The sequence below is a fragment of the Dendrobates tinctorius genome, unplaced genomic scaffold, assembly GCF_039654945.1.
Source record: "Dendrobates tinctorius isolate UK_male_01 unplaced genomic scaffold, ASM3965494v1 ptg000104l, whole genome shotgun sequence".
Classification (NCBI taxonomy): domain Eukaryota; kingdom Metazoa; phylum Chordata; class Amphibia; order Anura; family Dendrobatidae; genus Dendrobates; species Dendrobates tinctorius.
In genome coordinates, this window is record NW_027361772.1 from 13,144,083 (window position 1) to 13,159,429 (window position 15,347).

The 15,347-nt window shown below is 49.0% G+C and overlaps 1 protein-coding gene across 1 annotated transcript in view; it reads left to right on the plus strand.

Moving 5' to 3' along the window:
- RASAL3 (RAS protein activator like 3) overlaps positions 1-15,347 on the plus strand; it is a 92,271-nt gene that overhangs the window by 45,273 nt on the left and 31,651 nt on the right. The gene's annotated exons all lie outside the window — the stretch shown is intronic.

The window sequence follows — 15,347 nt, forward strand, 5'->3', positions numbered from 1 at the left end:
GTGGAGTTAGATATAAAAGAGAGGGAAGGTGTAGGATTTCAAGTCAGTCAGACGAGGGTCTGAGAGAGAGAGAGAGCAGGCTGACAGCAGGTCAGCCTGAGAGGAGCTCACGGCGAAGGAAGGAAGTCAGTCAGGAGAGACTGAGGACTGGTCTTAGTGGAATGAGCTCCTCAGGGAAGGAAGAGAAGGAGAAAGAGACGTAGACTGAAGACTACAGATTCCATAAGAGAGAGAGAACAGATCGGAACGAAGGAGAACAGAAGGACGGTGGGAAGCAGGTTGAGAAAGAGAGAGAACCCTTCCAGTCCAGAGAGCGCAAAGGCCAGGGCCCGGTCCCTGAAGTTGACTGGAACTTTATGTCCGGCAACAGACACCGGAGGAGTAGTGAGCCGCTAACGCCTTGCTCCCATCATAGACTTGGGACACAACAGCAACTGAATAGAGAGCCGGGACGCAGTGAGGAGTCCCCGAGCAGGCTACAGCTGTCTGTCATACAAGTAAAGACTAGGAACACCTAGAGAGAGGCATTCCAGGGTAACTAAGTACTGGAGTGCTTCGCACCTAAAGGCGCATTGGAGGAGTCGTTCAGTAAGGTACATGTTGGCGGAGTGTGGAAGGGAGAATCCTATCCTGCCTGGAGGTTGGCTGGAGCCCTGACCTGGAGAACACAGTACGGAGGCAGGCAGTTGTGTGAACTGCAAACAGTGAGTAAAGCTTTGGAACCACATACTCTGGTGTCCCCCAGTTATTCCAGCACCACTACACCTGGGTACCAGCCTCCATACCATTCCGCGTTTCTCCTAACCCATTGCACCTACACTGCCCTGGGACTACAGCTCCACCTGTGGGGAGCTATACCATCTCTGCTGCACCACACCATCAGTCCCAGCGGATCTGTATGCAGCGTTGGCTTACCATCTTACTTGCCAAACACCACGGGTGGCGTCACGAACTATTCTAATAAACTCTAACACCATTAACATCACCGCCATTGATATTGGGCGCCCAGGGCCACGGACCGGGTCACCACTGCTGTGACACATTCCCGCCATGACACCGGCCCGGTACCGAGTACCCCGCTGCCCTGGGTGTGCGAGGGCGACCCATATGCTTTCCTCATTGTCCAATTCCCATTTGGTTGGTACATGCCTATCCTTCCCTATATACCTATCGACCTTTGGTGAGTGCTTATATGTTTTGTGGCTTTCTATGATCCCTGCTTTTTCTTGGTGTCTTGTTTACCTTACATTTCTGTCTAATGCTTCATGATGTGGGAGAGGGGACAGATCAGGGTTTAACAGGAACATAGTAAGGCTAGATACTCGGGCTTCTCTACCTTCAAAAGTACCCCCGGGACAGGGATAGTTAGCGTCCCAGTTCCAGGGACAGTTTGAGACCCCCTTCTTTACCGAAGACCATCACATCATGACACTCAGGTACTCCAGACTCCTTTCACTGTGGTGCAGGGTGGTAGCAATAGGCAAGGCACTCATCTTCAGTTCCCCCGCAAGTTACATTAACCCCTTCACGACCTATGACGCCTACGTAGGCGTCATGAAAAGCAGTGCCCAAACGACCTATGACGCCTACGTAGGCGTCATGCTATAAATAGCCCCCCTGCGGGTCGGGTGACCGGGGTCACTGAAAGGTCACCCGACCCGCACACAAAGGACCCTTCAGAGTTAACACCTGGGGGTGTGGCTTAGCCCCCACGTGCCTACGATCGCTCTGATTGGCTGTTAAAAGTGAAACTGCCAATCAGAGCGATTGTTATATTTCACCAATGAAAATTGGTGAAATATTACAATCCAGCCATGGCCGATGCTGAAATAGCATCGTCCATGGCTGGACACCGAGACCCGACCCCCCCCACACCGACTGACGGCACCGATCGGCTGCCGCCACCGTCTGACGGCACCGATCGGCAGCCGCCGTCATGATCTGCCCCTCCGCCTTCCCTCCGCCCCCCCCAGCCCTCCGATCGCCCCTCCGATCACCCACTCTCACCCTCCTTTGTGCCTCCGACCTCCCGCTATCCATCCCGGTGTCCTGCCATCCAGCGTCATGGGCGCCGCCATCTTACAAGATGCGGGCGCATGCGCAGTGCGCCGAATCGAATCTGCAACGCTGCAGATTCATTCATTTATTTTGATCACTATGATAAACTTTCATAGTGATCAAAATAAATAAAAAGTAAATCACCGCCCCCCTTATCACCCCCATAGGTAGGGACAAATAATAAAATATATATTTTTTTTTTTCCCATTAGGGTTAGGTCCAGGGCTAGGGTTAGGGCTAGGGTTGGACTAAGGGATAGGGTTGGACTAAGGGTTAGGGTTGGACTAGGGGTTAGGGTTGGACTAGGGGTTAGGGTTGGACTAGGGGTTAGGGTTGGACTAAGGGTTAGGGTTGAACTTAGGGTTAGGGTTGAATTTAGGGTTAGGGTTGAACTTAGGGTTAGGGTTGGAATTGGGATTAGGGTTGGGTTGGGGTTGGGATTACGGTTAGGCTTGTGGTTAGGGTTAGAGTTGGGATTTCGTTAGGGGTGTGTTGGGATTAGGGTTGTGGTTAGGATTATGATTAGGGTTGGGATTAGGGTTAGGGGTGTGTTGGGGTTAGGGTTGGAGATAGAATTGAGGGGTTTCCACTGTTTAGGCACATCAGGGGCTCTCCAAACGCGACATGGAGCCACCATTTATTCCAGCCAATTTTGCGTTCAAAAAGTCAAACGGTGCTCCCTCCATTTCAAGCCCCGACGTGTGCCCAAACAGTGGTGTACCCCCACTTATGGGGTATCAGGGTACTCAGGAAAAATTGCACAACAACTTTGGGGTCTAATTTCTCCTGTTACCCTTGGGAAAATAAAAAAATGGGGGCTAAAATAATTATTTTTGTGGAAAAAAAAGATTTTTTATTTTCACGGTTCTGCGTTATAAACTTCTGTGAAGCACTTGGGGGTTCAATGTGCTCACCACACATCTAGATAAGTTCCTTGGGGGGTCTAGTTTCCAAAATGGGGTCACTTGTGGGGGGTTTCCACTGTTTAGGTACATCAGGGGCTCTGCAAACGTAACATGACGCCCACAGACCATTCCATCAAGTCGGCATTTCAAAACGTCACTACTTCCATTCCGAGCCCCAACGTGTCCCCGAACAGTGGTCCCCCCCATATATGGGGTATCAACGTACTCAGGACAAACTGGACAACAACTTTTGGGGTCCAATTTATCCTGTTACCCTTGTGAAAATAAAAAATAGTGGGCTAAAAATCACTTTTTGAGGAAAAAAAAATATTTTTTTATTTTCACAGCTCTGCGTTATAAACTTCTGTGAAGCACTTGGGGGTTCAAAGTGCTGACCTCACATCTAGATTAGTTCCTTAGGTGATATAGTTTCCAAAATGGGGTCACTTGTGGGGGGTTTCCACTGTTTAGGTACATCAGGGGCTCTGCAAATGTAGCATGACGCCCACAGACCATTCCATCAAGTCTTCATTTCAAAGCGTCACTACTTCCCTTCCGAGCCCCAACGTGTGCCCAAACAGTGGTACCCCCCCACTTATGGGGTACCAGCGTACTCAGGACACACTGGACAACAACTTTTGGGGTCCAATTTATCCTGTTACCCTTGTGAAAATAAAAAATAGTGGACTAAAAATAATTTTTTGAGGAAAAAAAAATATTTTTTTATTTTCACGGCTCTGCGTTATAAACTTCTGTGAAGCACTTGGGGGTTCAAAGTGCTCACCACACATCTATATTAGTTTCTTGGGTGATCTAGTTTCCAAAATGGGGTCATTTGTGGGGGGTTTCCACTGTTTAGGTACATCAGGGGCTCTGCAAACATAACATGATGCCCACAGACCATTCCATCAAGTCGGCATTTCAAAACGTCACTACTTCCCTTCTGAGCCCCAACGTGTGCCCAAACAGTGGTCCCCCCCACATATGTGGTACCAGCGTACTCAGGACAAGCTGGACAACAACTTTTGGGGTCCAATTTATCCTGTTACCTTTGTGAAAATAAAAAATAGCAGGCTAAAAATTTATTTTTTGAGGGAAAAAAAATATTTTTATTTTAACGGCTCTGCGTTATAAACTTCTGCGTAGCACCTGGGGGTTCAAAGTGCTCACTATGCATCTAGATAAGTTCCTTAGGGGGTCTAGTTTCCAAAATGGGGTCATTTGTGGGGGAGCTCCAAAGTTTACGCACACAGTGGCTCTGTAAACACAACATGGTGTCCGCTAACGATTGGAGCTAATTTTCCATTCAAAAAGTCAAATGACGCTCCTTCCCTTCTGACCAATGCCGTGCGCTCAAACAGTGGTTTTCCCCCACATATGTGGTACCAGCGTACTCAGGACAAGCTGGACAACAACTTTTGGGGTCCAATTTATCCTGTTACCCTTGGGAAAATAAAAAATAGCGGGCTAAAAAATCATTTTTGAGGAAAAAAAATTATTTTTTTATTTTCACGGCTCTGCGTTATAAACTTCTGTGAAGCACTTGGGGGTTCAAAGTGCTCACCACACATCTAGATAAGTTCCTTCGGGGGGTCTAGTTTCCAAAATGGGGTCACTTGTGGGGGAGCTCCAATGTTTAGGCACACAGGGGCTCTTAAAACAAGACATGGCAACCAATAAACATTCAAGCATATTTTACATTCAAAAAGTAAAATGGCGCTTCTTGCCTTCTGAGCCCTGCCGTGCGCCCAAACAGTGGTTTATGACCACATATGAGGTATCAGTGTACTCAGGAGAAATTGCCCAACAAATTTTAGGATACATTTTATCCTGTTACCCATGTGAAAATGAAAAAATTGATGCTAAAATAAAATTTTGGTTGGAAAAATTAAAATGTCCATTTTTTCATTCCATGTTGCTTTAATTCCTGTGAAGCACCTGAAGGGTTAATAATCTTCTTGAATGTAGTTTTGAGTAGCTTGAGGGGTGCAGTTTTTAGAATGGTGACAGTTTTGGGTATTTTCTGCCATTTAGACCCCTCAAAGTGACTTCAAATGTGAGGTGGTCCCTAAAAAAAATGGTTTTGTAAATTTTGTTGTAAAAATGAGAAATTGCTGGTCAACTTTTAACCCTTATAACATCCTAACGAAAAAAAATGTTATTTCCAAAATTGTGCTGATGTAAAGTAGACATGTGGGAAATGTTATTTATTAACTATTTTGTGTCACATAACTCTCTGGTTTAACAGAATAAAAATTCAAAATTTGAAAATTGCAAAATTTTCAAAATTTTTGCCAAATTTCCATTTTTTTCACAAATAAACGCAAAAATTATCGACCTAAATTTACCACTATCATGAAGCCCAATATGTCACGAAAAAATAATCTCGGAATTACTAGGATACGTTGAAGCGTTCCCGAGTTATTACCTCATAAAGGGACATTGGTCAGAATTGCAAAAAATGGCCAGGTCATTAAGGTCAAAATAGGCTGGGTCATGAAGGGGTTAAAGTGTGAGGCCTTGCTGGGTGTGTGGACTCATGTTGTGAGGGCCTTACACTCATGCAGACCTCATGTGGCCGACGTGGGCTTGCCAGGACCAGATTTTGCACAGTTCATTGAGGGAGACCCCCATTCCATAATAAACTCTTTACTGAATGATAACTTGCTAAGGGTTATATACAAGGGATATCGAGTACAAAGTCTTATGGACGTTTCCTTTACAGTATGAAGCATTATTCCACACAGTTTTATTCCTCTGTAATATACTTCCGGGCTTTCACGGCACAGTGTTTCTCCTTACTTTGCCACAACCCAGCTTTAACGCTACAGTCCTTATTTACAAGTCTTCCTACTTGCTCAGCGGTTCCACGTCCTATTTTTCCCACTACTGGCTTCCAGATCTACCGCTCGGGATCCTTCATTAGTCCTTGTCTCTCAGTCTTGCTAAGTACAAGGTCTCCTAGGACCTGTCTCAGGAAGGATACTTTGTCTCTTGCTATCACTTTCTCTTCAGGATTGCACTATCCCTTCATCTTAGTCTCCACTCACTGTGAATCACCCTTTTCACAGCTCTTCTCACTTTGCACTCCAAACTCTAAGGCTGAGTTCACACGTAGCGTTTTTTCCGCGTTTTCGGTTTTAACAGCGCGATTTTGCAGCGAAAACGCGAAAAATAAGCATCCCATGCATTCCTATGGGATTCCGCAAAGCTGTGCTAATGCTGCGGTTTTTACCGCGGCGGAATCGCTTCGCGGTAAAAAACGCAGCATGCTCATTAATTTGCGGAATCGCGGCGATCCCGCACCCATAGGAATGCATTGTTCCGCTTACTTCCCGCATGTGCCTGTGCACACCATGCGGAAAGTAAGCAGAACAATTGCGGATGGTACCCACGGTCCGGAGGAGAGGAGACTGTCCTCCGGGCTTTGGGTACCATATCCCTGTAAAAAATAGAATTTAAAAATAAAAAATATTGTTATTCTCACCCTCCGACGTCCAGCGCAGCATTCCCGCCTCTCTCCACGCATCCGTTCCCAGTAATCCTATGCGAAAATTCCTGCGATCCCGCGAGAACGGACGCCATCGCGGGCATTTTCGCAAAGGATTACTGGGAACGGCTGCGCGGGACGTCGGAAGGTAAGAATAACACTATTTTTTATTTTTTTTTACATTCTATCTTTTACTACTGATGCTGCATAGGCGGCCTCAGTAGTAAAAAGTTGGTCACACTTGTCAAACACTATGTTTGACGAGTGTGACCAACCTGTCAATCAGTTCTTCAAGCGATGCTACAGATCGCTTGGAAAACGCTAGCATTTTGCAAGCTAAATACGCTTGCAAAATGCTAGTTTTTCCGCGGGAAAATCGCGGGAATTTAAAATGCGATTTTCCAGCGGAATGGAATTCCGGAACTCTCGCGGTAATTTCCGCGAGAGTTCCGGTACGTGTGCACTTAGCCTAACTCTCCAAATACCACGACGCTATTGTAGAAATCGCAGGAACGAGGGATGCAGTGACGGACGGGAAGCAAAGCAAAGGTTAACAGGTTTATTTACAGGGGAATACTCCACGCAGGGAGGTAAAGGGACAAACAGTATAAATGGCAAAATTAAGTACAACGGTTGAAATAACGACAGTTTAGTAGCAAGTGGGTCGCCCTCCCAGGGCTGTGGGGTACTCGGTACCGGGCCGGTTGTCAGCGGGATGTGTCACAGCGGCGGTGACCCGGTCCGTGGCCCTGGGCACCCAGTGTAAAAAGGGGAGATTGAATGGTGGAATGTAGTTAATGGAATAGTTTGTGACGCCACCTGTGGTGTTCGGCAAGTGAGATGTTAGGCCGACGCTGCATGCAGGTCCTCTGGGGCTGGTGGTGTGTTGCAGTCAAGATGGTGAAGCTCCCCACAGATGGAGCTGTAGCCCAGGGCAGTGTAGATGTCGGGGTAGAGGACAGGCGCAAGCGGTGTAGAAGCCGGTACCCAGATGTAGCGGTGCTGGGTGCGTTGGCGAGAGAATGAATGGAGGACACCAGGGCTTGTAGTTCCAAAGCTTTACTCACAGTCTGTAGTACACACAGGTGCCTGCCTCCGTGCCGTGTCCTCCGGGTCAGGGACTCAGTCAACCTCCAGGAAAGATGGAATGCTCCCTTCCAACACTCCGCCAACATGTGCCTTTCTGAACGTCTCCTCTTATAGCGCCTTTAAGTGTGAAGTACTCCTAGTACTGAGTTACACTGGAGTGCCTCCTGACAGATGTTCCCAGGAACTCTACTTGTACGGCAGACAGCTGTAGCCTGCTTCGGGGACTCCTCATTTCTGAGTCCCGGCTCACTATCAATGTTGCTGTTGTGTCCCCAAGTCTTAGATGGGAGTAGTGCATTCACAGCCCACTACTCCACCGGTGTCTGCTGTAGAACTATTAGTGTCCATACAACCTCGGGGACTGGGCCCCGGCCTTGCGCTTAGAACTTCTAGGCAGGGTTCTTCCTCTAACCCACGTCCTCTGTTCCCTTTTTCTCCTACGTTCCGTACTAGTCTTTCCTTCTTAGGGTATGTGCACACGTAGTTTTTAGTCTCTGCGGATTTTGTAGAGAAAACCGCAGGAAATCCGCAGGACAAAGTGCTGCGGTTTTTCTGCGGTTTATCTGCGGATTATCTGCGTTTTTTCTGCGGTTTTGCCCTGCGGTTTTACACCTCATAATGGATGAGGTGTAAAACCGCAGCGTTTCTGCACCAAACAATTGACATGCTGCGGATTGAAAACCGCGCGGAAAAAAACGCAGCATGTGCACAGCTTTTTTTTATTTCCATAGGAAATAATGGTACTGTACAACGCAGCAAAATCTGCTGCGTTTCTGCAGAGCCAAAAACGCTGCGGAAACGCAGCAGAATCTGCAGCGTGTGCACATACCCTTATGGAAGATCAGGTTTCGGTTCAATGTCTTTCTCCTTCTTTCCTTTCCCGTGCCAGCAGACCCAGGTCACAGATCTGCTGCAGCACCTCCTTCCTCCATCCCTCTTCCAGGGATCTTCTTTCCTCACTCCTCTCTGAGTGACTCTCTGATCTCGAACTGCCTGAAATTCTAAACCTTCCCACTCTTTTATGTATTCTAACTCCACCCACCTCCCAGCACGTTTAGTGTTCCAAGCAGGGATGTCATGATCCCAGTGCAGGTTTTGACTTGCACGTCAGGGGTTAATGTCTTGAGCTCAGTGCAGGCTTGTCCCAAGGTCCGGCCACCCTTGCTAATCTCAAACCCTGTGCCTTCTTCTCCAAGAAGTTCTCATCCGCCAAGAGAAATTATGATGTAGACAATAGAGAACTTCTTGCGGTCAAGCTGGCATTCGAAGAATGGAGGCACTTTTTGGAAGGGGCGGCTCACCCTATCACTGTTATCACGGATCACAAAAATTTGGCATACCTTGAATCTGCTAAGAGGCTTACTCCTAGATAAGCCCGTTGGTCACTTTTTTTTCACGCTTTCAATTTTTCATTACTTTTCGACCAGGGTCCAAAAATGTTAAAGCGGATGCCCTGTCCAGAAGTTTTGACCCGGTGTCTCCCCCGAGCCACCATCCTCCATTCTTCCCCCAGGGGTGGTAGTGGTGGGGGTCTCATCAGAGTTGGAACAAGAAATTTTGAGGGCTCAGTTCCTAGCTTCGATGACCAGGCCAGGGGATAAATTGTTTGTTCCGGATTTATTGCGGCCTAGACTTCTGCAGGAGTTTCATGAGTCTAGGCTGAGTGCTCATCCCGGTATCACGGCCACTAGAGAGGCAGTAGCCAGGATTTTTTGATGGCCTTCACTGGGGTCCGATGTCAAGAAATTCATTGCTGCTTGTGGAGTTTGTGCCCATTCCAAAAGCTTGCATAACCGGCCGGCTGGGGAACTCATACCTTTACAGGTTCCTGATAGGCCATGGACTCATCTCTCCATGGATTTTATCACCGGTCTTCCACCTTCCAGGGGCAATACCGTGATCTGGGTGGTGGTGGATAGGTTTTCAAAACAGGCCCATTTCATTCTCTTGGCAGCACTACCCTCAGCAGAAACATTGTCAAGGTTGTTCGTGCAGCATGTGGTCCGATTGCATGGGGTACCCCTGAATGTGGTGTCTGACAGAGATGTGCAGTTTGTGGCCAAATGTTGGAGGGCATTCTGTATGAAATTCGGCATCTCACTCTCCTTCTCGTCGGCATATCACCCGGAGAGTAATGGTCAGACGGAACGCACCAATCAATCCCTGGAACAAATTCTCAGGTGTCTGACCTCCGCCAGACAGGAGGATTGGTGTGATGCGTTACCGTTGGCGTAATTCGCTTTTAACAACCGGGTGAGTCAGTCCACCAGCATATCCCCATTCCTAATCAATTATGGGTTTAATCCTCATTTTGGGGAGTTTTCACTGGTGGCTTCCGGTTGTCCAGGAGCAGAGGGGTCCGTTCAACGGTTAAAAAACCTCTGGGCTGAGGTCCAGCGTAATATCTCTCGGGCTCAGGGGAGGTACAAATATTTTGCTGACAAAAAGAGGGCCCCGGGACACATGTTTCAGGTGGGGGAGAAGGTTTGGCTTTCCACACGTAACATCAACTTGTAGGTACCGTCAGCTAAATTGGGACCAAAGTTCATTGGTCCATACGAGATTGTGGAGATAGTCAACCCGGTGGCATATAGGTTGCGTCTCCCCGCCTCCTTAAAGATATCCAATGTGTTCCATAAATCTCTGTTGAAACCCGTGGGGTCTGTCAAGGAGGACTCCGAGTCTGTTGTTCCTCCAGTGTTGGTGGAGGGTCACTTGGAGTATGAGGTTGGACATATTGTGGACTCTCGGCGGGTGCGCCGCTCTTTGCAGTACCTGGTCCACTGGAAGGGATATGGACCGGAGGATCACTCGTGGGTCCCTGCTCACTCTGTACATGCAGATAGCCTGGTTCGGGCTTTCCATGCCAAGTACCCGGGGAAGCCTAGGGGTCCAGAGGCCCCCTGTTGAGAGGGGGTACTGTCATAATCCCAGTGCAGGTTTTGACTTGCACGTCAGGGGTTAATGTCTTGAGCTCAGCGCAGGCTTTGACCTGCACGCCTGGGGTTAATTTTTGTGGCCTTTCTTTGGTTCAGGCAGAGCTTTTTATTGCCCTGAGATATTCCAATCCCTGTCAGTTATACTTTTGCCTTTGGCCGAGTGTTGTGACCCCTGTGTGCCTGTTCGTTGTCTTATAGTTTGCTTATATGGTTCTGATCCGGTTCAGTCCCCCGTTGTGAGTTTGCCTGTTGATTCTGTACTGTATATCTGCTTCTCTGGTTTTTGACTTCTTGGCTATGTCTTGACTATCCGTTCTGTCTTGCCCTTTGGTAATTGTCATGCTATCTCGTGCTTTGACCCCGGCCTGATCTGGTTTATTTCCCTGTCTATGCCTATTAGTAACTTTGTTCCGTAGTTACCATTCTAGAAGTTTTCCTGCAGCTCCTAACTCTCGGGAGTTTAGGCCACGCCCCCAGCAGTCACATGCTTCAGGTCCTGTGGGTCAGAAGCACGTTTCTTCTTTGCTGCTGCCCGCTCCATAGGTATCTCTGAGCACAGGTTGTATTACTCAGGACACGCGCACTGGCTCAGTGAGCTAGTGCAGTGCGGTGTTCCTGACAGGGAGCCACCAAAGGTGCTCTGCTACACTCCAAGCAGGGAGCTGCAATGTGGCTTTGCTGAACTACTCTGTTGTGTGGGATGCAGGTGTTGGAGCGTGGTCAGGAGCGTCCAACTTACCTGGATGGTGGGGTACCACACCTCAAGAGGAGGTGCAGTACCTCTGTGGCGACTGAGCCTCAGGGGCACCACATACCCCCCATTAAACGCAACACGTCCGCGGGCTGCAAGGCAAACAAAGTTGACAATACAGGAACATACAACATTTTTGTAATGCTGAATAAACATTTCTTATACTAAACTTCCCAATGTGGGAGGCACGATTTCTTGAACGTTGCAAACAGTTTTAACTAGCTATCTAAATTCAAAATTTTGTTACCTAATTTAAAGTGCTATGGAAGCAACTCAATATCAATTCACATTTTCTAGCAACACATCTCTGCTCTGTTACTTTTCACATTCTCTTACTTTCTTATATGACAACCGCTGGTGTCTGGTTCATCACCTGTAACTTCAATTCTTTATTCACATTCAAGGTATTTGTACTTCAAAATTTCTTTAGTATACCATCTACTAAATTTCTGCATTTGTAAAACATTCACTATAGTCCTTTCTCAACTATACTCTATAAAATCTGTCATTAAGCATTATCAATTTCTAGCTTTCTGTTTCAAAAATATATTAACCATTATCACTAAGCGCAAATAATAGACACGGGTCCGGCCAACATGTTTGGAAATGTCCTTATGCTGAGGTAGTTCTTCCTTCAAGAAGAGAGAGTCCTATGTAAAACCAAGAGAGAGCACTTAAAGAGGTGCAAACTATATACAATAACAGTTCTGGACCATTCAGCGTTCATGTTCTCTGCAGTTCAAGTGGAAGGCTGCCAATATAACGGGGCAACAACTGGGAAACAAAACTGAACCATGATGGTCAAAAAATAGAAAACAAAGGGCACAACGGTGCAAATACCCTCCTGGGTAACGAGAGTTATTTCAAGAAGCATCTTGACTAATTGTTATCCCCTCCTGAGGTTTCTGGACTGGAACTGCTTCCAGGGTTGAAACTCTGGGTGTCTTCGTCTTGTTGCTGATTGCTTGCCAAAGGGCATTGGAGCTGTGGTAAAGGGAACCCATGATGCATATCAATGCCCATCAACTGTTCCTCATTGATGGGTGGTTCCGCTGCTCTGGTGCGAGGCCTGACATCTGGGGAAGCCATAGCCTGTTGTCACTATCCCAATCGACCTAGACTCCTCCAAGCCCTGAAGATGCCGGTTCGTGCACGCCTGTTCTAGCCGTACCCTTCTCAGTAGGGACCTCTTCCATCTCCCCATCTCCGACAGCCTAGTGCCCCCAGCTGACTCTTCCAACTGCCCCATTTCGAGTTCCCGCAAACCAACCTCTGACAACGTGAACTCAGGGGGCAACCCATTAGGAGGGCCGGGGTATATACCTGGTGCCTCCCGGCGGACGCTGTTTGGTTGGACGCCGGGGACGGTGGTGGAGCTAATGGCAGCTCTGGATCTGCAGGGGTCTCTGGAGGGACCTGCGCGGCCGCGTCAGGTCCGGACGGGGGCTTCTCTTCCTCCGTTTCGGCTCCCAGGGCCTTGTACAACTCCTCCGGTGGTACCGGCAGAGAGGGGACAGTGGATGCGGCCAGTGGTATGGCAGCGGGCGCAGGCTCCATAGAGTCTGCCTGGAAAGGTTCCGATGCAGCAGCGGCGGGTACCAGTGGTGGGGGTACCGCAGGTGTTGGCCCTTCCTGGACGCGCTGCAGCTTTAAAGTCCATAGCGCTTCCTGCCTCAGTTGCAGGCAGTGCGTCAGCTGGGCTATTTCGTCCTCCAGCTGCTGGCGGTTCATCTCGGACACTGGGTTGGAGCCTTCAACCATGGCGCCAGGGAGATTTAGCATAACCTCCTTGCGCTCCGCAGGCCTCCTCCCGTCTCCTTCCAAGATGGCGTTCTGGCGTTCTTCTTCCTGTCTCGGCTCTTTTCCCGCCACTGGCTTCCGCTCCTCCTTCTTGGGGCGGCGCCTTCTTCCAACTCCTCCATACCAAGCCAGTATACAAACCCCTCGGGGTGGTAGACCATGTCGCCGTTGCATAGTAATTCAGGCAGGGGAGGCCCAGGACAGTTCGCGGTCTTTTCTTAGGACCTCCCATGTTATCACGCCCTTCTTCACCACGCCAGCGGCCATTTTTAATGTTCATGTTTCAGTCTATTAAATCGGGTCTTCTGCACATTTTCAAAAACTTTAAGTCTCAGGCACACAGAACCCGATGGCATCGGGTCTCGTCATCCTGTTCGTGACGCCAAAATTTGGGTCGCCCTCCCAGGGCTGTGGGGTACTTGGTACCGAGCCGGTGTCAGCAGGATGTGTCACAGCGGCGGTGACCCGGTCCGTGGCCCTGGGCGCCCAATGTAAAAAGGGGAGATTGAATGGTGGAATGTAGTTAATGGAATAGTTTGTGACGCCACCTGTTGTGTTCGGCAAGTGAGATGTTAGGCCGACGCTGCATGCAGGTCCTCTGGGGCTGGTGGTGTGTTGCAGCCAAGATGGTGAAGCTCCCCACAGGTGGAGCTGTAGCCCCAGGGCAGTGTAGATGTCGGGGTAGAGGAGAGGCGCATGCGGTGTAGAAGCTGGTACCCAGATGTAGCGGTGCTGGGTGCGTTGGCGCGAGAATGAATGGAGGACACCAGGGATTGTAATTCCAAAGCTTTACTCACAGTCTGTAGTACACACAGGTGCCTGCCTCCGTGCCATGTCCTCCGGGTCAAGGTCTCAGTCAACCTCCAGGCCAGATGGAATGCTCCCTTCCAACACTCCGCCAACATGTGCCTTTCTGAACGTCTCCTCTTATAGCGCCTTTAAGTGTGAAGTACTCCTAGTACTGAGTTACACTGGAGTGCCTCCTGACAGATGTTCCCAAGAACTCTACTTGTACGGCAGACAGCTGTAGCCTGCTTCGGGGACTCCTCACTCCTGAGTCCCGGCTCATTATCAATGTTGCTGTTGTGCCCCCAAGTCTTAGATGGGAGTAGTGCATTTACAGCCCACTACTCCACCGGTGTCTGCTGTAGAACCATTAGTGTCCATACAACCTCGGGGACCGGGCCCCGGCCTTGCGCTTAGAACTTCTAGGCAGGGTTCTTCCTCTAACCCACGTCCTCTGTTCCCTTTTTCTCCTACGTTCCGTACTAGTCTTTCCTTCTTATGGAAGATCAGGTTTCGATTCAATGTCTTTCTCCTTCTTTCCTTTCCCGTGCCAGCAGACCCAGGTCACTGAGATCTGCTGCAGCACCTCCTTCCTCCATCCCTCTTCCAGGGATCTTCTTTCCTCACTCCTCTCTGAGTGACTCTCTGACCTCGAACTGCCTGAAATTCTAAACCTTCCCACTCTCTTATGTATTCTAACTCCACCCGCCTCCCAGCACGTTTAGTGTTCCATGCAGGGAGCCATCAAAGGTGCTCTGCTACACTCCAAGCAGGGAGCCGCAATGTTGCTTTGCTGAACTACTCTGTTGTGTGGGATGCAGGTGTTGGAGCGTGGTCAGGAGCCTCCAACTTACCTGGATGGTGGGGTACCACACTTCAGAAGGGTGTGCAGTACCTAACTCTCTAACTACCACGACGCTATTGTAGAAATCGCAGGAACGCGGGATGCAGTGACGGACGGGAAGCAAAGCAAAGGTTAACAGGTTTATTTACAGGGGAATACTCCACGCAGGGAGGTAAAGGGTCAAACAGTATAAATGGCAAAATTAAGTACAACGGTTCAAATAACGACAGTTTAGTAGCAAGCGTATCAGGAAGTCCTAACACTGCAGCTACTGCTGCAAACTCAATAGCGCCAGCAACGGCGGGCACAGCACCTTCTACAGGATGGTACTGAAGTCGTTGGTCCATCTTCTGGCAGCATTGGTCGGTCTCCGGTACCTTCCACTGCCCCTAGTCTACATACTGATGTGGCTAACAAAGGCATGGGCCACAGTCCTGTATGAGCCCATCGTGGCTCCTTAACTATCTTAACTGGTGAAGTCAGGTCACAACGGTCAGGGCAACTAACAGCTGACAACATCAGGGTGCAAGTGTCAGTCTCATATGCGGTCCATTTTGGGCAGTACGTGTGCGGTACTCACAGTCACGTAGTATATGGCACCTGGTTCTCTGGTCGTCACTGGACACACACTGCACGTCCTGCTCTCCCTGGTCCCTGCTGTTGGCAGGCAACGGACGACGTTGGT